This window comes from Rutidosis leptorrhynchoides, chromosome 3 (genome assembly GCF_046630445.1).
Source record: "Rutidosis leptorrhynchoides isolate AG116_Rl617_1_P2 chromosome 3, CSIRO_AGI_Rlap_v1, whole genome shotgun sequence".
In the NCBI taxonomy this organism is placed as follows: Eukaryota; Viridiplantae; Streptophyta; class Magnoliopsida; order Asterales; family Asteraceae; genus Rutidosis; species Rutidosis leptorrhynchoides.
In genome coordinates this window covers 430,424,560-430,449,944 of record NC_092335.1, presented here as the reverse complement: position 1 = coordinate 430,449,944, position 25,385 = coordinate 430,424,560, and the positions used below count along the sequence as shown (strand labels likewise).

At 35.6% G+C, this 25,385-nt stretch overlaps 1 long non-coding RNA gene across 3 annotated transcripts; it reads left to right on the top strand.

Moving 5' to 3' along the window:
- The first annotated feature begins 6,189 nt into the window (after window positions 1-6,189).
- LOC139897867 (uncharacterized) lies at window positions 6,190-8,942 on the top strand. 3 transcript variants are annotated; one of them, XR_011776820.1, is made up of 7 exons: window positions 6,190-6,297; window positions 6,561-6,644; window positions 6,816-7,349; window positions 7,507-7,590; window positions 7,673-7,827; window positions 8,558-8,742; window positions 8,825-8,942. It is a non-coding gene; the product is annotated as an uncharacterized lncRNA (long non-coding RNA). The 3 variants fall into 3 exon arrangements; XR_011776819.1 differs by lacking the exons at window positions 8,558-8,742; window positions 8,825-8,942 and having other exon boundaries at window positions 6,816-6,917; window positions 7,281-7,349; window positions 7,673-8,546; XR_011776818.1 differs by lacking the exons at window positions 8,558-8,742; window positions 8,825-8,942 and having other exon boundaries at window positions 7,673-8,546.
- The last annotated feature ends 16,443 nt before the right edge of the window (window positions 8,943-25,385 follow it).

Below are 25,385 nucleotides of genomic sequence, written 5' to 3'. Positions count from 1 at the left end.
ATATATATATATATATATGTATATATATATATATGTATATATATATATATGTATATATATATATATGTATATATATATATATATGTATATATATATGTATATATATATATATATATATATATATATATATATATATATATATATAACAACTTTTATCGCTTAGCAACAAATAATCAAACATAAATCAGATTATTGAATCTTTTAATACTTAAGTGACCGTCAACGTCTAGGTTCAAGCATGAGCCTTTAAATCGGAACCCCAACAACCATCTCCTAAAGGAGGACCGTCATCACTTGTTTTCAAGAAATATTAATAACCAAAATATATACAATTTTCGTATTTACCGTGCTCCCCGGCTGCGGCGCCAAAAAGTTGATGTGCAAAACTGTGCAGTGCTTAATTTGCCTTTTCAAACTTTTAAATTTATATAACCTTTATTTAATACACTTTTAACACCCTAACGAGCAACAAGACTCGATCGGATGTAGTATTTTAGGTTATCATCTCAAGAGAACGTAGATGCGGTTTTAAGTTGGTTTATTATATAACTTAGTTCTTTTTAAAGAAGTAGAGATAGATTTTTATTTATTTTTAAGTTGTTGAAACTTATCTCTAAGGAAAGAGATAATTAAAGTTATGATTTTAATGATTAAAATAACAAATTCTCAAGAAATAAAAAACAATTAAAATATAAAAGTAGTTACATGAACGAATATCTTCTAAGAGAATCATATTAGGCAAGTTTCATAGCTTATATTAACATAAAGCAAGATAATAATCATAGACCAACTATTATCCCTAAATGGGTTAAGCTAAGTGTTGCATATCATTCAATAAGTAGGACTTAAAGCATATGTCAAACAAGTGATGTTCAAGGCTAACATCTCAATTCTTAGTATTCAATTCAATTACATGATACATATCAATTTAATCTTATGATGAGGATTAATTAATATGCAAATAGATTGACAAATAAATAAACTATTAAACATCAAGTAGATCAACTCAAGTTACTAGCTGAAAATTAATCTTTACCCAGTTCTCATGCAATCATTAACCAAACACATCCAAACAGAGGATCTTCGACTAAGCCTAATAATATGAAACTTTATTATATAAGCGTGATTCAAGTTCAACAGATTTATCACTACCAATGTTGTTTAACTTAATTGCATGCAATCCAATTTAACAAGTTTGATTTACTAGATCTAAACAAGTAGCATGAATCGAATAATAGACTGTTGAATTAAGTGTTAATCAATCCTAAAATCAAGTTATTTAATCATTAAGCATGGCAGCCAAGTATATTAAAACATAGTAGATTCAAAACAGTTTAAATAATCATCACAGAAACTCAGTTTATACATATAGGGAAAAACCAGAAACTGCACAAAATTAAATATGAAGTCGACGACTTTGTTCCACTCAAGCTGGTTGCTTGAACTGGTGAAGCCGGCGACTTCATCTGATTCCCAGATAAATTTGATTTCGTCCACGCAACCACTATGAACGTTTAGTTCATAATGGTAGACGAACAGTAACTAAAAACTGTAAAATAAATGCAATAACAAAAGTAATATAATAAAGACATGTACCTTAAAAGGTAAATTGAAAGATAAACTTGATTGATAACTTTATTACAACTTGGAGCTTTGAATAAAAAAACTAAAACTAAGACTTTTTTCATTTTTTTGGTGAAAACCCTAAGAGAAAACTGAAAGTACATACAAAACTGATACAAATGACCTATATTTATAGTCTTCTGAATTGGTGGCCCCAGCCGGTGGCTTCAGGGTGAAGCCAGCGGCTTCACTTGGTCGGTTACTCCTTCCCCAAGTTTAACTTAATTCGTAAGTTGAAAACGCGTATCCGTATTTGGCCAAGCCGGAGGCTTCATTGTCAAGCCAGCGGCTTCAGTGATCTGCAATCTTTTTTATTTCATTTCCTTTGTAGCTATATGTTGGGCTTTAAGTAAACGAAATTGGCCTAAACCGGCGGCTTCAGTAGTAAGCCGGAGGCTTTACTGCTATATCATGAATTCTGGTGTTTTCTGGAATGTTCTGGAACGTTCTGAGTTTTGTCACCTAAGCCGGCGGCTTCATACCTTCATGCCAACGGCTTCATCTGTTATTCTGCAACTTTTTCCAAGTTACTTGGTCGCCAAGTTTCTTCCATAAACGGCTCCATAGCCGCGGCTTTGGATGGGAAGCCGGTGGCTTCTATTGATCTAGCCGGCGGCTTCATTTCTTCAGCCGACGGCTCTTTATGCTTTTCCAAGTTCTTCGATTTTTGGATTTTCTGGAATATTCTCGAACTCTGTACTTTAGTCGGCGGCTTCCTTGTATCCATCTGGCGGCTTTGATCAACTTTTCTCCTTTTTCCTGTTTTTTGTCCTGTTTTAACACATTTCTCAAACAAAATATTAGAAATACATTTTTCTTGATTTTATCCATTTTTGTATGTTAGAGTATTTAAAATGATCTTAAACACCAAGATAACTCCTAAAAATGTGTCTAAATATATGTATAATTTTGGAGTTATAAGAAGGTTTGTAATCCACTCTAATTATGTTGTTTGTTTATGTGATAAATGGAGTAGGCACTTTCCATTGACGGTTACGGTTTTGGCATTTGCATTCATCAAGGCTACAAGGTGAGTGTAAATATATTATATGCATATGTATGCGTAGGATGGGTGCGGGTGGGATAGAGTGATCCTTGTGCGTTTAGGTTCACTTTACATGTGTATGTGGGAGAATGGACCCCGTGAGTTTCGGGTCCATGTTGCACGTTTGGGCGTTTTGGGTTACCACCCTTGGGGTAGTGAATCTCGTGTGTTTTCGAATTCACATTGGCGAGAGTAAGACAACCCCGTTGATGTTGTTGAGGTGATTTGAGAAGTGAATCGCGTGTGGTTTCGGACATTCCCATTGTTGTTGTTATGGCTTAGGGTAGTGAATCTCGTGTGACTTCGGATTCACTGGGCGCGTGTGGTTTCGGCCAACCCCAGTTGTGGTTGAGATGAAGGTAGTGGATCGCGTGTGGTTTCGGATTCACTAGGGCGTGTGTGGTTTCGTCCAACCTTCATGTGTTTGAGGTTAAGGGGTTACCATGGGATAATTGTGTGTGTGTGTGTGTGTGTTTGTGTGTGTGTGTATATATATATATATATATATATATATATATATATATATATATATATATATATATATATATATATATATATATATATATATATATATTGTTGTGTTGTAGCTAATCCTGCGGATTAGACATTGTAGTACATAGCGTATAGCTTGCTTAGTTATACGTGGGCATGGTATGTGTTTATTACTTGTGTTGGTGATACGTATTCATTTTTATGTATATGTATGGATGTATGGATATAGTATGTTTACATTCACCACTACAAGAAAATGGTTATCTTAGGACCCCAAAAGAGTCCTTATAAGTCCATTTTTAGGACCTTTGGCCTAATAGGACCCTCAAACTAGTGGACCTATAGGTGGGCGTCCTATTAATCAAAAAGGGTCCTAACGGTCATAGGACCTTTTTCATGAGTCCTATTAACAACATAGAAAGGGTCCTTATAGAGTGACATATTAGGATCCTTTATAATATATATGACACATAAATTTGTATTGTTAGAACATATTAAGACTCCAAAAAAATGTACTAGTATAATTTAGTACCACAAAAGGGTCCTAATATAACTAGATGTTAATTAAGTACCACAAAAAGGGTCTTAATATAATTTAGTACCACAAAAAAGGATCCTAATATAATTTAGTACCACAAAAAAAAGGATCCTAATAAAACTAGATATTAATTAAATACCACAGAAAAGGGTCATAATATAATTTAGTACCACAAAAAATGATCCTAATATAACTAGATGTTAATTTAGTACCACAAAAAATGGTACCTAATATAACTAGATGTTAATTTAGTACCACAAAAAGGGTCTTAAGTACCACAAAAAGGGGTCCTTATATAAGTAGATGTTTGTTTAGTACCACAAAAAAGCGTCCTAAGAGTTTCGAATATCCGGTTCGGATATTCGGGTCCATTTCGGGTTTTGGGCCTGGTTATGGTAATTGGACCTTTCGAGCCCAGTTCATACAATTGGGCCTTTTAGGTCTGGTTTTGCTAATTAAGCCTCTCGGGCCCGGTTCGACTACAAAACAAATATGAAATAAGATATATTTCAATATCAAGTAATCTCAAAACATAAATATCACTAAACATTAAAAGTTCATGAGTAATTCAACATATAAAGACATCGAATAACACTTGACAAGAATTTAAAATCAACGACAAGCATCACATAACGTGTCGAGTCATCATCTATCTTTCTCAGTTCTCTTTCTCAAAATCTGCTGCTCAATATCTTGAAGCTTATGAGTTGTATCTTCATATGTGGCGGCACAAACAGCTTTGATCGTATACGATGTTGTTTTGAAAAAAATGAACCTGAAAGCATAAGAAAAAAAAATCAATAGAAAGTCCTGTGTGTTTTAAGTTTTAGCGCCTCGTGGTGGGGTGGTGGTGGTCACCACTCCCAGTCCCAGTGCTCTTAAATCATTTGAGAATTTTTGATTGATAAAAAAAAAAAAAAAAAAAAAAAAAAAGATTAATTATAAAGTTTTAAGATTGGGTGGACACATTGCCTCCATTTCACCCCAAATTTTTTAAATTTCATCTTCTCATTTTCGGTTTGTTTTGGGTACTGCTAAATCTACCCAAAAAGAAATATAAATTTTTCATTTTAATTAGGTACATTTTCCAATGCAACATTTAGCTTTTTTGTCAATTTTCATGTACCCAACTTTTTTCTCAGTTTATATGTATTTTTGGTCATCTCTTTTTATACTTTCTAATTAAATTATATAATAATAATATAATAATAATAATAATAATACTCGTAAGTCGTAAGTTACTAATACTCCGTATATTTGTAGGATAGACTGTTTTTATATTTTATCTATTTTAATATCATCAAATTAGTTAAATTATATTGTGTACTAGATTATTATGGAGTAGATTAGATGTAGCGTTAGTGGTTTTTTTTTTTTTTTTTTTTTTTAATCCTATTACAAATTTATCCTACACTATATACTAAAATTTAGATACATAATACCATAACTTGAAAATATAATACAAAAAAATTTAGTTTTGTAAATAAAAAGGTTGAGTGCGTACATTTAGGGCTGTTAAAGAACCGAGCTTTTAACGAGCTACTCGAGTTCGAGCTCGTTTATTTCGAGTTCGAGCTTTAACGAGTTCGAATTCGAGTCGGGTTCGAACAAAAAATATTGTTCGATTAGTTTCACGAGCCGAGTATTAAAAAAATTAATATTCAACTTGAAAAAGAAATTAATATTCGAACGAGTTAGTCGAGCTTATATAGCTCGAATACTTCGTATACTCGTTTATGTTTAAACAAACTATTTTATGCTAATTCTAAATTAATACCGTATAACAAATTTACAATTGATCCACTCTGACTCCTAAGTGTCAAAACACGTATTTTACTAAATTGTTTCAAAACATGTGTATCGGCAGGGACATGTTAGCCCTGTGTTGACTTTGTCAACCCATCCAGCGATCCCCGGTAGCCCACTGGAACCTGGCGAAACACCATCACCCATTTACCCACAACATGTCAGGCCCGATGAACGAACCTGCATTGTCATTGTTTCAATCTTCGCATGCGTTGGACCAAGGGATCATTTGGGCCCGGTAAGAATGGTTTTTGATCCAATTATTTGGAAAATCCTCACCTAGTGGGAATCGAACCATCACCTCTCCTAAGGAAGAGTGAGTCATTCACCACTAGGCTATTGGCCCATTCTTTTACTAAATGTATACGTATTTTACTAAATGTATATGTATATTCATGATAGATAAATAAAGATATATAATAAATAAAATAATTAAAAAAACATAATGATTACAGTTATGATAAGTAATAAATATAATAAATATTATAATTATAATAATTATAATTATGTAATGATTATGCTATTTTTAGTAAAATTGGATAGATCTGGTAAAAAAATTGGGTAGATTTAGACTCACCCTTTGTTTTAACTTTTTTCCTACCACCTGCTATCGTCAATTTGAAATTCAAAATGAAAATTAAAATAAATTTCAATTCAAATTTGTAGAATTATTATAACCTATAATTGGAGTAGGTTAAAACATACGACGACGGCGAAACTGAACAAGATGATTAATTATAACCAAAAATTGGAGTAGGTTCGGGTGTTTCTTATACGCACGTGACATGTATATGTATAATTCAACCTCTTCTTCTCTTCAATTTCATTCATCTTCATATTCTTCTTCCTTATATACTTGTTCTTCGCGATTTAAAACATAATTAGGGTTTTTCAAAGTCAACGAATTCGAAAATCAATTTTGATTCTTGGATTCTTGACGAAATTGAATATGATTTGAAACATAATTAGGGTTTTTCATAATTGAATATGATTTGAAAATCAATTTTGATTCTTTGACTCTTGTATTGAATCCTAATAGTTGGCCATTTAAAACAGGTTGAAGATCTTTCAATACAGCCACGAGCAGAACGTGAGTTGATGCTCATTAAGGCCAATGCAGAACCAGGCTACCGTTTGGAGGTATTTATGCTTATTTCATCATGTTTTTGCATCATGCTATAACATACTGCGCATCCGATTTATCGTTGTGTACATATGCTGGTTTGCAATTAAGAGGGTGTTTCTATTTTTCTTTTCAACCGTCCATATCTCAAAAACTAGCATGTACTTATATAAATTAGTGGCAATCAGGGATTAAATAATGAATGTGACATAAGGTTGAATAAAACTTACATCCATGATGAGGTACAAGAGGACGTTATCAAGTAATGGTGGTTTTGATAGTTTGTAGAGGTATGCTTGTCGTTAGTAAGTTTGGTTGGTTTTCCGTTTATTTTATTTTCTTGTGATTGTAGTTGTGTAGTTTGTGTGTTCATGGCGAGGCTCGGTTTTAGTTAGCTCTAGATAGGGTTTGGTCTCTTTTTGTGTTTGTTTACTACTCTCGAGCCTCGTCCATGTTTCATTTCTTTTGTATCTTGTTTTATTCGTCTCTTTCCGAGAATAAAACTTACTATCGAAGGGTTAAAGTGTTTACTTAAATTTTGTGAAAATACTTGGAAGAGACACTATAAATTTTAATCACTACTTAAATTCAGTCAACAATTTGGTATGAGAATCTCTTTTCTCTACATTTACATTAAATTTCTTGATTTCAAGGTTAAGTGGTTAGCGGACAGCTTTAGAGCTAAAATTGTTGATATTTCGCAGGAGTCATCAACATTTGAGGTGATGGAAGTTGAAATTTTTAACTTTACTATTATTTGTGCAACTTATATGGAATGAGTTTTGGATCTCCATGAGTTTGTTAGGTGACGTATTTTGATTTGCATTTGTTTCATTAACTTATTAATAAATGTAGATTTGTTTACTCAATGGAATCTAGGTAACAGTTGATCTAGGATAAATGGTTGTGGTGCAAAGAAATTGAAGCAAATTTGGGATTTGAGAAGTTGCTAGGACAGGGAAGGTAAGTAATCAGTTAAATCTTTTGACCGTTTCTTATTATCTTTTTATTACAGTTGTAATATGTTAACTTTGATGCGTCATAGATTGCTTGGAGAAGAGAAAAATGGGTGAAGATGCTCCTTTTTGGTGGTTTTAAGCAGCCTCGTATCCAAACCTTGAAGGAATCAAAACAAGAACACCCGTTCAGGCCAAAAAGAGAACAAAATACCAGGAAACTAATACGTCTATTGGGCTAAGGGTGTGTTTGTTTGCCTCTTAATGAAATGGTTCAGCGCTGAATGCTGAACTATTCAACATTCAGCGCGTTTGTTTCTGACTTCTGAATAACATATGGCGCTGAATGGTTCAGTATTCAGTACTGAATCATTCAGAGTTGAAACACTTTCTTAACCATTAAGAGGCTAAATTTTTTGTAATATTCTTCTCAAATTATATACTGAACACTTAATTAACAAGTATATTGAATTTTTTATTCATGTTACACATTAATAAAATAATTCTACTCAGTTCATATCGTTCATTCTAAATGATTATCAAACAGCTTATTTTCATTCAGAACTAACTTTATTCAGAGGCTTTGAATCATTCAGATTCTGAACCATTCAGCGCTAAATCATTCAGTTTTATCAAACGCATCCTAAGTTTTGTTATTTTCTCTGAATCTGAAGATGGGAATTTCAGCCCATTTACATAGAATGGATTGATTCAGGTCATACTTTACCTCTAATGCGTTATATAAGAATTTTAAAAATGGGGCAACACAAATGGGTCGAAGTTAACCTGATGTAAAATATTATCATTATCATATAACAATTAAGATTAATGACATACAACATGAAAACGTGCTATCTCATACTTTACCTCTATAGGTATATTTCTATTTAGTTACTATTGTTATTCTCCATGTTAAAAATATTTATAGTCTACCTAAAGAGCATTAATAATCCTATCCCGATTGTTGCAAAAAGGCTTGCTTCGTAGTTTAGACCCACTAAAAGTGGTTGGAGGAATAGAGATTGGTCCAGGCTGGGGTGAAGTAAATGTTCAAGTCGCAATAAAAAGTGATGAAGCAGTCATAAGACCATTTGAACTTGTTACTATAATGATATAGGCTACCGGTGTCGCTATTGCGTGGTCAACTTCTTTACTCTCGGTATGCCATTGTTAAATTGTTGATGTAATTCGTTTTAATAACTTTGGAAGCTTATGCTTATACATAAATTATTTATTTGTAGGTTGTGACACAGGATTAAGATCGCATGATTCGCGGGGACTTATGCTTGATGATGTTGCTGCTCTTTTTTTTTAAAAATGTTTGATTACATTTCTGTTGAATGTTTTTTTAAGTGTGTCACTTATTTATCCTTTGTTCAGTTGCAACACTATTATGTATTTCATTTTTATTTTATTAATGGATCTTATTAATTGCATGTCCATATTTGTAAACAAAGCTTTATATGAATATAATAAATATAATAAATATATATAAATATAAATACATATTCCATTGAGATCATTGTGATGATAAGCAAATGATAGAATATAGTTTTAGGACCCTTTTTGAGTGTACTAATTAGTATATCGTTGCCATTACATATTCCATTTTATAGGACCTTTTTTGGGAGCACTAATTAGTATATCGTTGCTTCTTATTATCATGGTTATGATATGAAAATTACGAGTACAAAATATATTTTTAGGACCCTTTTTAGAAGTCCTAAATAATCACATTAGTTTAGGGTTTCATATTGATATCATGACCATTACAGGATATTTATATTAGGACCCTGATCGGTCGTAATATAGGGTCCCAAAAATGTTTTTTAGGACCAATTTTCTTCGTAATAAAGGGTCCCGATATGTTTTTAAGGACCAGTGTCCATTGTAAAAAAGGGTCCCAATTAGTTTTTAGGACCTTCAATAAAGGGTCCCAAAATGTTTTTAGGACCCTATTTACTAACGTAGATTGTCACTTTATTGAACCTTTTTTGGGATCCTAATAGGTCATTTTTTTTGCGACCCTTTTTAGCTTTTGGTACGGTTTATCTAGTAACCAAGTGCAAAACGATTCTATGAGCGAAATGGTCCCAATATATCACATATTAGGACCCTTGTGGGGGGTCCCGAAAGGTCATTTTTGTTGTAGTGACTCTAAATCAATGCTTAAACTAAGCATGACTCGAACCGCCACCACAACCGAATACACCTTGACTATCGAGTGCGCCAATAAAATCTCATCTCTTTGCTTATGTCAAACAAACAGTAGGCTAACAAAGCCATTAACATAATTAATCGGGAGTCCTCGTATCTATTCAGTGGCAATGAAATACCCATGTCACACGCCATGCACCCAATTACATTTAAAAATCCCATATTCGATACATGACCATTTTTAGAGATAAAATCACATAAAACACAAATTGTACCATCCCATTTACCCACCATTTTCGAGATGTGATTCCATATCATTTCTTCTCCACCTCATTATGAGGAATATGTACGTTAAAGTTAAGAAACATCAACATTAGAAGGTACGAAAGTGAGTGAGTAAAGTGGCTAACCAATTCCGTCATTGAAAGTTGTCTTTAAGTTTAAAACAATCGTCACTCCATGTTGACACTAGGCCTCCCGATTTACTCCATTCTTCCTCTATCATTATTCCTGAGTCCCCTAGTATTCCACGTTGCTATCTTCATTGCTTTGTTTTAGAAGGTCGTTCGCTACTATCGAACATGCTTTCTAAGAAATTGCCAAAGACCTCCATATTACTTTTGCCCTTAAGACCTTTCTTTGGATTTAAAATCTTCCCGCTAACTTTAATCGGCTTTCTAGTGAAATTCACAGATTGTGCAACATGAGTGACCTCTTCTTCTTCATCATCTGATCTCACATACGATCCAGCTTCCACTACATCATTTAATTCTCTAGTCTTCAGCTTTTTACGCTTATGCTCTTTTAAAGGGCTACGATGGGAACCTACACTCACTTCTTTTTTGGAAAGAGCCTTTGTCTTTTGAGCGTTTTTTTTTTTTTTTTTGTAAATGGAAAACGCTGATCGACAGTCTTCATTAAGGCATCCATTTAAAGCTTGTTTTTCATGAGAAAATCTAGCTTGATGAAAAAACCTTGGTGCAGAAGGAGGTGTAACGTCAACCTTAGAAGCATTCTGGGCCTTTCCAACATTAATGGGCTTACTTAATGGACTTATGTTATCAATAATTAAAGTGGAATTGGGCATATTAGTTGTAGGGTTGCCAAAATTACTATGTACAACTTTATTGGGTACAGAAGAGTCATGCTCAGCCTCCCTAAAAGTGTCTTCAAGATTGACTTTTAAGTCTACAGGTATTCTTTCATCAAAGGGTCTATTCCCAGCCAACTTTATAGGCACACTGCTCGATCCTTTCATCAAAACCGATCCTTTATATTTTTCATACACTTCTAAATTCAAATTTGAATTTGGATTGCTACTATTATCCATTAGTCCAAGATTAAAACCCGTTTGAAAAGCTGACTCGTCCAAGTTTGAGTGACCATCGCCGTTAACGTCTTGAACCTGCCGTGTAGGTGTTGCCGGCTCTTTTTCCGGTGACATCCACCCATCGGGACCTTCATCTTCCATGACTGGAGATTGAATATCTTCAGCGTTCATGTTTCCCATGTCCTGACTTCCATTAATGGCGTTATTTATGCTATCCATGAACTCCTCATTGTCATTGAAATCAATGTGTTCAAGTGGATTGAAATCACCAGCCATTTCATGAATCCATAATTTCACTTTTTGCTTGTCTTTAAGCTCAACCAATATTATATTTCTTTATCAATATTTTTTGCCTCTTTAGTCTCCACAAAAGCATATAGAAATTCAGCTTCAGTTAGATCATATGATTTCTTGGACATATAGAGAGTTTTCCCAATTTCACTAATTACCGACGTCACATTTTCCATACACCCATAATCAACCGGGACACCTCTAATTTCGATCCAAGTAGCTCTTGAAAACCTTCCTCTTCTATCACCCATAGGGATCACCTTCAAAAAGTCACCATTGTTGCTCCTATGGATTGGACCACAACAAATGTTATTGAAATTGTCACTATCGACGCATCCCACAATCACCCCATATTTACCCCATTGAGAACATTTATCGATCCTGGCATTATGCTCTATAAGCCACTCAGCAAGTTTTGGTTTTGAAAACTCAACTTTGTCGATAATCAGAGATGTTCGTATCATGCCGTTACTAATATCTTCATTCAGTTGGAGTTGAATCGGCGTGTGTATATGGTCCCTCTTTGGATGATATGACCCAACTCTTGTGTACGTTTGTCTGTAATTCTTCGAAAATCGGTTACCTTTCCTCTGGTGCGTTGAGTCTTTGTCAAATTTTGCATACCCTGTTCTCAAACAATTGCCCTGTAGCATTCTTCCATTCATGTTATGTTGGGAAATTACGGTCTCACTAATTCCCACCACCCAACCCAACAATAATAGTAAAGAAATAAGAACAATACACAACACAAGATTTAACGTGAAAACTCCAAAACAGGAGAAAAATCACCGGCCTCCAAAGAGAGAAATACACTATATCACAAATTGTTACAATGATATAGACGACTCTCTTAAGCCAACTACACTCTCCAAAATATTTAACTAATACAACTCTCAAACAAGGGTAAGAAAGAAAGAAATAATCAAATACTTAAAGTGTATTGATTAGTACAATTTGGAAGTGAGGCTTAACACTCCTTTTATAACCAAGTCACCCCCTCCCACTTCTTCCTCCCACCTATGTAGGATAACATCCATTCACAAATACAAAGCAACCATATCCATTTCTTCTAACCAAAACTATAACCAACAAATCTCCACCTTTTGGATAGAAGAAGATAAACATGCTTCCATATTGCAAGGATAACCGATGTAGACGCTTCCTCGATGACAACTTCAAGATCCTCATCTTCATGCCGCTGACATTATCTCCCAAGAGACAAAACTTGCATCTTCATCGAACATTGTCAAGACCCGACAATCATTGTCATAATAGACAATCATAACTCTAAACAGAATTATCATACCCCACCATAAAGAGTATCACACTTAGAATATCACATTCCAAGCATTTCACCTCGGCACATGTTGTATAACCAGCTGAACAGTTATGGTGCAACTTCCTGTTTGGCTTTCCCGAAAGTCCCATCAGCTACAACATCAGTTTCCACCACACAACCTGCATCAACACCAAACCAATGCCCATGTGTAATTGTGGAACTGCTAACGAACATCCCTTTCCATGGTGGCGCGGACACACCATGAGGATGACGTGACTTCAGAGGAATTCGTCACTCTCCGTAACAACGGAGACATCATTAGCACCTTTGAAGCCATTTACCGAATTAGCTCCACCTGGACAATTAACCCTTACATGTCCAGTTTTCCCGCACTTCCAGCATACCAGATTCTTTCCGGAGTTTCTCTTCCGCCTATCTGAACACAACGGTACCGTACTTTCTGATGACGAGACCCCGTTACCTTCCAGTCTTTTCTCCTCGGATAAGAGCTTGCTAGTAACATCTTCAAACTTCAGAGTTTCTTTCCCATACATCAAAATAGGTTTCATGTGTTCATAAGACGATGACAAAGATAATATCAACCTCAAAGCTTTATCTTCATCATCCATTTTAACTCCAATAGCCTCCAGTTCCGAAACAATACCATTAAAAATACTCAGATGATCTGAAATCTTTGAACCCCCATCCATACGCAAAGTATGAAACTGTTCTTTAAGACACAACCGATTTGAGATGCCCTTGCCCTGGTACAACTGCTCTAGTTTAACCCAAAGCTCATTTGCCGTTGATAACCCGTGCACATTTGCAAGCACGTTCTTTGTAAGACACAAACGAATCGCACTTGCTGCCCTCAAATCCATATCATCCCATTCTTCTTCATCGAACTTACTGCTAGAATCACTGCCGGAAACAAAGGTGGGTTTACCTTTCAATGCCTTGTGTAACCCGGACTGAATCAACACATCCTTGACTTGAACCTGCCACAAGCCAAAATTGATCCTCCCATCAAATAGCTCTACATCAAACCTCATCGGACTGATCTTCGACATCGTATCCGTATCCTATAAACAACACTTTATCTGATTTTGCTCATGTTTCGAATAGCCAAAAGATGTAGCAGGTAGCCAGGACCCTTTAAATCGGAAATCCACAACTCGCCACTAACAAATCCAACTATTACTACGAATCAGAAAAAATATTGTCTAACCAGATACCCTATACGATCAATAGAACTCGTTTCTGATGTGGACGATCCACTCCCGTGGCAACCACAGAGCATACTCCGACTCCTATAACCGAGACCCCCATCAAACCTGACGCTCTGATACCAGTTGTTGGGAAATTACGGTCTCACTAATTTCCACCACCCAGCCCAACAATAATAGTAAAGAAATAAGAACAATACACAATACAAGATTTAACGTGGAAACTCCAAAACAGGAGAAAAACCACCGGCCTCCAAAGAGAGAAATACACTATATCACAAATTGTTACAATAATATAGACGACTCTCTTAAGCCAACTACAATCTCCAAAATATTTAACTAATACAACTCTCAAACAAGGGTAAGAAAGAAAGAAATAATTAAATACTTAAAGTGTATTGATTGGTGCAATTTGAAAGTGAGGCTTAACACTCCTTTTATAACCAAGTCACCCCCCTCCCACTTCTTCCTCCCACCTATGTGGGATAACATCCATTCACAAATACAAAGCAACCATATTCATTTCTTCTAACCAAAACTATAACCAACATGTTATTGATTGCAGGAGCAGCTTGATTAAAAGTTGCAAACTTTAAAAATGCAAATTTTCTTCCATTCCTCCAAGAAATATTCTGAATCCAACCGAATTTCTATAACTCATCACTACTAACGTACAAGTTACTTTTTTTAATAAAAATTTTTGTTCCCAAATCATCAATGTACGATTTAAATATACTTCGTAAAAGACAACTTTCATTTTGGCGGACTATTTTCCCTCTTCATCACTTCATCCAAAAATTTCTAGATCTACTTTTTATATCAAAAATTTTAGCCAATCCCAACCCTTGATTAACCCTACCCACCCATTTACTGAATGTTAACACCTATTTCCTTATGAGGTAAGGCTTAGTGTGTTAGCACAATACTAGAAGTGATCTAGCTAAAGGTGGGGGAGTGTTGCCGATTGATTTTTACCCTCGGAAAATAATCCCTGCAGACCTGGTTCACAAGTATAGAAACTTGTGGGGTGGCTTAATCAATCTTTTGTCCGCTGAGCGCTAAGCTACTAGCCGGATGACTTCTAGTGAGAGAAAGTACTATGAGAGAGAAAAGTGAAGCCTCTGCTCACAAGTAGTCAGAATTTCTGAATGTGTAAAATGACGACCCAAGGGTCTATTTATAGTGACAGATCCACCGGATTGTTCGGGGACACGTGTCAGATGATGATACGTTCCATTATTCGTGATCCGAAGTTTGCGCTGAATGTGGCGCTCTCCGGCCAGGGCTTAAGCGCTAGGTGGCCTTCAGGGCTTATGCATGACGGAAGCAGCCTGCACAACGGAGAACGCTTGATGGACAGTTTCACAAAACCATTGTTCTCAGTGTTCCTGATGCTATTTTCATGCGAATATTGTGCATTTATGCGTGTATACGATAGGATACACCATTAAGTCCCCCAGTTTAATGACTTAAGCATTTGAAAAATGATTAAGTTGTTAAACTTCTGCCAACGCATGCCAAACAAGTCTTCACATTTGCCATTTGCATCGGGAAAAACGTTACAGGCATTAATTGCAGACGAAATTTACTGACGCTGTGATAATTAATTTTAAATGGTTGAGATTCTCCACGCGCCTCCAGCTAGAAACAGTGTTACTTCGTACCCCACATTTAAACTTGCCCGTACACGTGTCGCAATCGTGTCCATAAAAATTGCATTGATGTACTCCTATATAAACCGTCATAACCCTTTTACCTTCACTTTTTTACCTTTGCCAAGATCCAAAAAGCACATTCTTGCCCAAATCTTCATCATTTTCTTTAAGCTTTTCTTTCAACTTTTTAAGGCTTTTCATCTTTCAAGGTCAGTTACTCTTCATCTTACTTGTTATTCTTTAATTGTTGTTTTCGTTTTACTTTATTATCACGGCTTCTGCACCGAGTACTGGCCAAGAACACGTTGAGGTTTCTTCTTCAGAAACCACTGATCTGCCTGAGGTTAGCACAATGGCATCATCATTATCGGTGAGCCATTTGGACGGCTTGAAGATTGCTTTTCGTCATCTTAATCAATACAACCCTATTCTTCCTACCAACAGGCAAACTGCCAACGATCCTCCTGTCGGAAAAATTTCTTTATATGCTTTACAACTTACTCACGGCAATCTCCGTGTTCCTTTTACTAAATTTCTCCTCCGCATCCATAGATATTATAAAGCCTGCCTTAGCCAAATGTATCCCCATGGCCTTCAAAAAATTATCCTGAAAGATCTCTACCTTCCGCCCAGATCATATGAAAAGTATGAGGGGATTCTTGTGTTGTGCAGAGTAAGCCAGGAATGGCCAACTACTTCTGTGCCAGTACACCATCAGAAAAACAAGGGTAGGATGTGATATGTGAAATGTCCCGTTCTTATTGATTAAAAACGTTCCATATTAATTGATTTCGTTGCGAGGTTTTGACCTCTATATGAGACGTTTTTCAAAGACTGCATTCATTTTTAAAACAAACCATAACCTTTATTTCATAAATAAAGGTTTAAAAGCTTTACGTAGATTATCAAATAATGATAATCTAAAATATCCTGTTTACACACGACCATTACATAATGGTTTACAATACAAATATGTTACATCGAAATCAGTTTCTTGAATGCAGTTTTTACACAATATCATACAAACATGGACTCCAAATCTTGTCCTTATTTTAGTATGCAACAGCGGAAGCTCTTAGTATTCACCTGAGAATAAACATGCTTTAAACGTCAACAAAAACGTTGGTGAGTTATAGGTTTAACCTATATGTATCAAATCGTAACAATAGACCACAAGATTTCATATTTCAATACACATCCCATACATAGAGATAAAAATCATTCATATGGTGAACACCTGGTAACCGACATTAACAAGATGCATATATATAAGAATATCCCCATCATTCCGGGACACCCTTCGGATATGATATAAATTTCGAAGTACTAAAGCATCAGGTACTTTGGATGGGGTTTGTTAGGCCCAATAGATCTATCTTTAGAATTCGCGTCAATTAGGGTGTCTGTTCCCTAATTCTTAGATTACCAGACTTAATAAAAAGGGGCATATTCGATTTCGATAATTCAACCATAGAATGTAGTTTCACGTACTTGTGTCTATTTTGTAAATCATTTATAAAACCTGCATGTATTCTCATCCCAAAAATATTAGATTTTAAAAGTGGGACTATAACTCACTTTCACGGATTTTTACTTCGTCGGGAAGTAAGACTTGGCCACTGGTTGATTCACGAACCTATAACAATATATACATATATATCAAAGTATGTTTAAAATATATTTTCAACACTTTTAATATATTTTGATGTTTTAAGTTTATTAAGTCAGCTGTCCTCGTTAGTAACCTACAACTAGTTGTCCACAGTTAGATGTACAGAAATAAATCGATAAATATTATCTTGAATCAATCCATGACCCAGTGTATACGTATCTCAGTATTGATCACAACTCAAACTATATATATTTTGGAATCAACCTCAACCCTGTATAGCTAACTCCAACATTCACATATAGAGTGTCTATGGTTGTTTCGAAATATATATAGATGTGTCGACATGATAGGTCGAAACATTGTATACGTGTCTATGGTATCTCAAGATTACATAATATACAATACAAGTTGATTAAGTTATGGTTGGAATAGATTTGTTACCAATTTTCACATAGCTAAAATGAGAAAAATTATCCAATCTTGTTTTACCCATAACTTCTTCATTTTAAATCCGTTTTGAGTGAATCAAATTGCTATGGTTTCATATTGAACTCTATTTTATGAATCTAAACAGAAAAGTATAGGTTTATAGTCGGAAAAATAAGTTACAAGTCATTTTTATAAAGGTAGTCATTTTAGTCGAAAAAACGACGTCTAGATGACCATTTTAGAAAACATACTTCCACTTTGAGTTTAACCATAATTTTTGGATATAGTTTAATGTTCATAATAAAAATCATTTTCTCAGAATAACAACTTTTAAATCAAAGTTTATCATAGTTTTTAATTAACTAACCCAAAACAGCCCGCGGTGTTACTACGACGGCGTAAATCAAGTTTTACGGTGTTTTTCGTGTTTCCAGGTTTTAAATCATTAAGTTAGCATATCATATAGATATAGAACATGTGTGTAGTTAATTTTAAAAGTCAAGTTAGAAGGATTAACTTTTGTTTGCGAACAAGTTTAGAATTAACTAAACTATGTTCTAATGATTACGAGTTTAAACCTTCGAATAAGATAGTTTTATATATATGAATCGAATGATGTTATGAACATCATTACTACCTCAAGTTTAGTAGGTAAACCTACTGGAAGTGACAAGAAATGATCTAGCTTCAAAGGATCTTGGATGGCTTGAAAGTTCTTGAAGTAGGATCATGACACAAAAACAAGTTCAAGTAAGATTTTTACTCGAATTAAGATAGTTTATAGTTATAGAAATTGAATCAAAGTTTGAATATGAATATTACCTTGAATAAGAAAGATAACCTACTATATATAACAAAGGTTTCTTGATCTTATATGATTACTTGGAATGGATTAGAAAGCTTGGAAGTAAATTAGTAAACTTGAAGGGATTTTTGAAGTGTTCTTGAAGTGTTCTTCCTATGATGATTATAGCTTGATTCTTGAAGTGATTTTTGATGAAGATGATGATTAACTACTGGAAAAATACGTTCATAATAGTGTGTGCGTGTTGAGAGAGAATTAGAAAGAGAATTGGAAGTGAAATGTAGTGAATGATTAGTGGTAATTAGTGAGTGGTGAGTGAGGTTAAAAGGAGTTCTAGTTAGTTGACTAGCTCATGGTAGAAGTTAAAATTGATTAGTCATACATGACATAATCAAGAGTGGAATCCCATGCTAGTTCCTATTGGTATATACTCATAGTAAGTACGTTTTGAAGCTGTGTATAATACGGGTAAGAATACGACTAGAATTCTTAATGAAAGAAAAGAATGGAAAAGTAACTGTAACCATTTTCGTTAAGTATGAGTGTTTTGATATATGTCTTGAAGTCTTCCAAAAGTATTTTAATACATCTAAATACACTACATGTATATACATTTTAACTGAGTCGTTAAGTCATCGTTAGTCGTTACATGTAAGTGTTGTTTTGAAACCTTTAAGTTAACGATCTCAATTAATGTTGTTAACCCATTGTTTATTATATCTAATGAGATGTTAAATTATTATATTATCATGATATTATGATATATTAATATATCTTAATATGATATATATACATTTAAATGTCGTTACAACGATAATCGTTACATATATGTCTCGTTTCGAAATCCTTAAGTTAGTAGTCTTGTTTATATGTATATAACTCATTGTTAATATACTTATGGAGATACTTACTTATCATAATCTCATGTTACCCATATGTATATCCATATATATATCGTCATGTCATTTTTACAAGTTTTAACGTTCGTGAATCGCCGGTCAACTTGGGTGGTCAATTGTCTATATGAAACATATTTTAATTAATCAAGTCTTAACAAGTTTGATTGCTTAACATGTTGGAAACATTTAATCATGTAAATATCAATCTCAATTAATATATATAAACATGGAAAAGTTCAGGTCACTACAGTACCTACCCGTTAAATAAATTTCGTCCCGAAATTTTAAGCTGTTGAAGGTGTTGACGAATCTTCTGGAAATAGATGCGGGTATTTCTTCTTCATCTGATCTTCACGCTCCCAGGTGAACTCGGGTCCTCTACGAGCATTCCATCGAACCTTAACAATTGGTATCTTGTTTTGCTTAAGTCTTTTAACCTCACGATTCATTATTTCGACGGGTTCTTCGATGAATTGGAGTTTTTCGTTGATTTGGATTTCATCTAACGGAATAGTGAGATCTTCTTTAGCAAAACATTTCTTCAAATTCGATACGTGGAAAGTGTTATGTACAGCCGCGAGTTGTTGAGGTAACTCAAGTCGGTAAGCTACTGGTCCGACACGATCAATAATCTTGAATGGTCCAATATACCTTGGATTTAATTTTCCTCGTTTACTAAATCGAACAACGCCTTTCCAAGGTGAAACCTTAAGCATGACCATTTCTCCAATTTCAAACTCTATATCTTTTCTTTTACTGTCCGCGTAGCTCTTTTGTCGACTCTGGGCGGTTTTCAACCGTTGTTGAATTTGGATGATCTTCTCGGTAGTTTCTTGTATAATCTCCGGACCCGTAATCTATCTATCCCCCACTTCACTCTAACAAATCGGAGACCTGCACTTTCTACCATAAAGTGCTTCAAACGGCGCCATCTCAATTCTTGAATGGTAGCTTTTGTTGTAGGAAAATTCTGCTAATGGTAGATGTCGATCCCAACTGTTTCCGAAATCAATAACACATGCTCGTAGCATGTCTTCAAGCGTTTGTATCGTCCTTTCGCTCTGCCCATCAGTTTGTGAATGATAGGCAGTACTCATGTCTAGACGAGTTCCTAATGCTTGCTGTAATGTCTGCCAGAATCTTGAAATAAATCTGCCATCCCTATCAGAGATAATAGAGATTGGTATTCCATGTCTGGAGACGATTTCCTTCAAATACAGTCGTGCTAACTTCTCCATCTTGTCATCTTCTCTTATTGGCAGGAAATGTGCTGATTTGGTGAGACGATCAACTATTACCCAAATAGTATCAAAACCACTTGCAGTCCTTGGCAATTTAGTGATGAAATCCATGGTAATGTTTTCCCATTTCCATTCCGGGATTTCGGGTTGTTGAAGTAGACCTGATGGTTTCTGATGCTCAGCTTTGACCTTAGAACACGTCAAACATTTTCCTACGTATTTAGCAACATCGGCTTTCATACCCGGCCACCAAAAATATTTCCTGAGATCCTTATACATCTTCCCCGTTCCAGGATGTATTGAGTATCTGGTTTTATGAGCTTCTCTAAGTACCATTTCTCTCATATCTCCAAATTTTGGTACCCAAATCCTTTCAGCCCTATACCGGGTTCCGTCTTCCCGAATATTAAGATGTTTCTCCGATCCTTTGGGTATTTCATCCTTTAAATTTCCCTCTTTTAAAACTCCTTGTTGCGCCTCCTTTATTTGAGTAGTAAGGTTATTATGAATCATTATATTCATAGATTTTAATCGAATGGGTTCTCTGTCCTTCCTACTCAAGGCATCGGCTACCACATTTGCCTTCCACGGGTGGTAACGAATCTCAAAGACGTAATCATTCAATAATTCAATCCACCTACGCTGCCTCATATTCAGTTGTTTCTGATTAAATATGTGTTGAAGACTTTTGTGGTCTGTATATATAATACTTTTGACCCATATAAGTAGTGCCTCCAAGTCTTTAATGCAAAAACAACCGCGCCTAATTCCAAATCATGCGTCGTATAATTTTGTTCGTGAATCTTCAATTGTCTAGACGCATAAGCAATCACCTTCGTTCGTTGCATTAATACACAACCGAGACCTTGCTTTAATGCGTCACAATAAATCACAAAATCATCATTCCCTTCAGGCAATGACAATATAGGTGCCGTAGTTAGCTTTTTCTTCAATAACTGAAACGCTTTCTCTTGTTCATCATTCCATTCAAATTTCTTCCCTTTATGCGTTAATGCAGTCAAGGGTTTTGCTATTCTGGAAAAGTCTTGGATGAACCTTCTGTAGTAACCAGCTAGTCCTAAAAACTGGCGTATGTGTTTCGGAGTTTTCAGGGTTTCCCACTTTTCAACAGTTTCTATCTTTGCCGGATCCACCTTAATACCTTCTTTGTTCACTATGTGACCGAGGAATTGAACTTCTTCCAACCAAAATGCACACTTTGAAAGCTTAGCGTATAATTCTTCCTTCCTCAATACTTCTAACACCTTTCTCAAATGTTCACCGTGTTCTTGGTCATTATTTGAGTAAATAAGTATGTCATCAATGAAAACAATGACAAACTTGTCAAGGTATGGTCCACACACTCGGTTCATAAGGTCCATGAACACAGCTGGTGCATTAGTTAAACCAAACGGCATGACCATAAACTCGTAATGACCGTAACGTGTTCTGAAAGCAGTCTTTGGAATATCATCTTCTTTCACCCGCATTTGATGATACCCGGAACGTAAGTCAATCTTTGAATAAACAGACGAGCCTTGTAGTTGATCAAATAAGTCATCGATTCTCGGTAGTGGGTAGCGGTTCTTGATGGTAAGTTTGTTCAACTCTCGGTAGTCGATACACAACCTGAATGTACCATCTTTCTTCTTGACAAACAAAACAGGAGCTCCCCACGGTGATGTGCTTGGTCGAATGAAACCATGCTCTAAAAGTTCTTGTAATTGGCTTTGCAGTTCTTTCATCTCGCTGGGTGCGAGTCTGTAAGGAGCACGAGCTATTGGTGCAGCTCCTGGTACAAGATCTATTTGAAATTCAACGGATCGCTGTGGGGGTAATCCCGGTAATTCTTTCGGAAATACATCGGGAAATTCTTTTGCAATGGGAACATCATTGATGCTCTTTTCTTCAGTTTGTACTTTCTCAACGTGTGCTAGAACAGCATAGCAACCTTTTCTTATTAGTTTTTGTGCCTTCAAATTACTAATAATATGTAGCTTCGTGTTGCCCTTTTCTCCGTACACCATTAAGGGTTTTCCTTTTTCTCGTATAATACGAATTGCATTTTTGTAACAAACGATCTCTGCTTTCACTTCTTTCAACCAGTCCATACCGATTATCACATCAAAACTCCCTAACTCTACTGGTATCAAATCAATCTTAAATGTTTCGCTAACCAGTTTAATTTCTCGATTCCGACATATATTATCTGCTGAAATTAATTTACCATTTGCTAATTCGAGTAAAAATTTACTATCCAAAGGCGTCAATGGACAACTTAATTTAGCACAAAAATCTCTACTCATATAGCTTCTATCCGCACCCGAATCAAATAAAACGTAAGCAGATTTATTGTCAATAAGAAACGTACCCGTAACAAGCTCCGGGTCTTTCTGTGCCTCTGCCGCATTAATATTGAAAACTCTTCCGCGGCCTTGTCCATTCGTGTTCTCCTGGTTCGGGCAATTTCTAATAATGTGGCCCGATTTTCCACATTTATAACAAACTACATTGGCATTACTTGCTCCGACACTACTTGCTTCGCCATTACTCGTTCCGACACCATTTGTTCCTTTCGTTCTGTTAACCCCTGGTCCGTAGACCTCACACTTCGCCGCGCTATGACCATTTCTTTTACACTTGTTGCAAAATTTGGTGCAGAACCCCGAGTGATACTTTTCACACCTTTGGCATAGCTGCTTCTGATTGTTGTTGTTGTTGCGGTTGTTATTGTTGTTGGGATGATTGTTGTAGTTGCTGTTGTTGTTGTTGTTGTTGTTGTTGTTGGGCCGTTTGTTGTAGTTGCGATTGATGTTGCGATTGTTGGGATAATTGTTGCGATTATTGTTGTAATTGCTGTTGTTGTTGTATTGGTGATTCTTATCACCGTTTTCCTCCCACTTTCTTTTGACTTGCTTCACATTGGCCTCTTCAGCAGTCTGTTCTTTAATTCTTTCTTCAATCTGGTTCACTAGTTTGTGAGCCATTCTACATGCCTGTTGTATGGAGGTGGGCTCGTGTGAACTTATATCTTCTTGGATTCTTTCCGGTAATCCTTTCACAAACGCGTCGATCTTCTCTTCCTCATCTTCGAATGCTCCCGAACACAATAGGCACAATTCTGTGAATCGTCTTTCGTACGTGGTAATATCAAATCCATGGGTTCGTAACCCTCTAAGTTCTGTCTTGAGCTTATTGACCTCGGTTCTAGGACGGTACTTCTCGTTCATCAAGTGCTTGAATGCTGACCACGGTAGTGCGTACGCATCATCTTGTCCCACTTGCTCTAGATAGGTATTCCACCATGTTAACGCAGAACCTGTGAAAGTATGCGTAGCGTACTTCACTTTGTCCTTGTCAGTACACTTACTTATGGCAAACACCGATTCGACCTTCTCGGTCCACCGTTTCAATCCGATCGGTCCTTCGGTTCCATCAAATTCCAAAGGTTTGCAGGCAGTGAATTCTTTGTAGGTGCATCCTACACGATTTCCTGTACTGCCAGATCCAAGGTTATTGTTGGTATGTAGCGCAGCCTGTACTGCGGCTATGTTTGAAGCTAGAAAAGTAAGGAATTCCTCTTCATTCATATTCACGGTGTGTCGAGTAGTCGGTGCCATTTCCTTCAAAATAGTCAAATGGAACAAGTTAATCATACAGAATATTAAGAGTAGTTAATAGTATTTCGTAGCATAATATGAACTCATTTATAAAAGATTTTTCTTCATATTAGCGTTTTATAAGTTTAAATTCGGGTAGTACCTACCCGTTAAGTTCATACTTAGTAGCTAATATACAATTCAACTACTACAATTCTATATGAAAAACTGATTGTAATAATATTTCGCGTTCAAACTTTTATACAATATTTTACAAACTTACAATACCGCTTATTTTACATAAAGCATGAAATATAGCACACAATAACTTTGATACAAGATAGTTGTGAAGATAATTCTAGCTAGTACACAAGTCGTTCAGCAAAGGCAATAAAGACACGTAATTCATACATCCAGAAACAAGTCATGCATTCTGGTTTTACTAGGACTACTTCCCATCCTTGGTCTTGTGGAACATAACCGTTATGGCCGTTGATAAGACAGCGTGTTGTAACGTCGTCAAAGGGACGAGGGTTACGTAATGACCAACAGTCTCGTAATAACCTAAAAACCTCATTTCTTACCCCAATTACCGACTCCGTCACTTGTGGGAACGTTTTGTTTAATAGTTGTAGCCCGATGTTCTTGTTCTCACTTTGGTGAGAAGTGAACATTACTAACCCGTAAGCATAACATGCTTCTTTATGTTGCATGTTAGCCGCTTTTTCTAAATCACGAAGTCCTATATTCGGATATACTGAGTCAAAATAATTTCTTAACCCGTTGCGTAAAATAGCATTTGGGTTCCCCGCAATATATGCGTCAAAGTAAACAGATCGTAACTTATGGATTTCCCAATGTGATATCCCCCATCTTTCGAATGGAAAGCCTTTTATAAACCAAGGCATTCTTGGAACGTTCTTCGAATGTCTTACAAACTAATCTCGCCTTAAATAGTTGTGCCGAGGAATTCTGACCGACTCTAGACAAGATTTCATCAATCATGTCTCCGGGTAGGTCTCTTAAAATATTGGGTTGTCTATCCATTTTGTGTTTTTATACTGTAAAATAGACAAGAGTTAGATTCATAAAAAAAAATACTTATTAATACAAGCAATTTTTACATATATCATAAAGCATAAGCACAATATATTACATATATTACACCACACAAATACAACTATCTTATTCCGAATCGCTCGTTTCTTCTTGTTCAGTTTTTGGTTCGTTTTGCCAAGTTTCTAGGGATATATGATGTTCCCCTAATACGAGCCGTCGT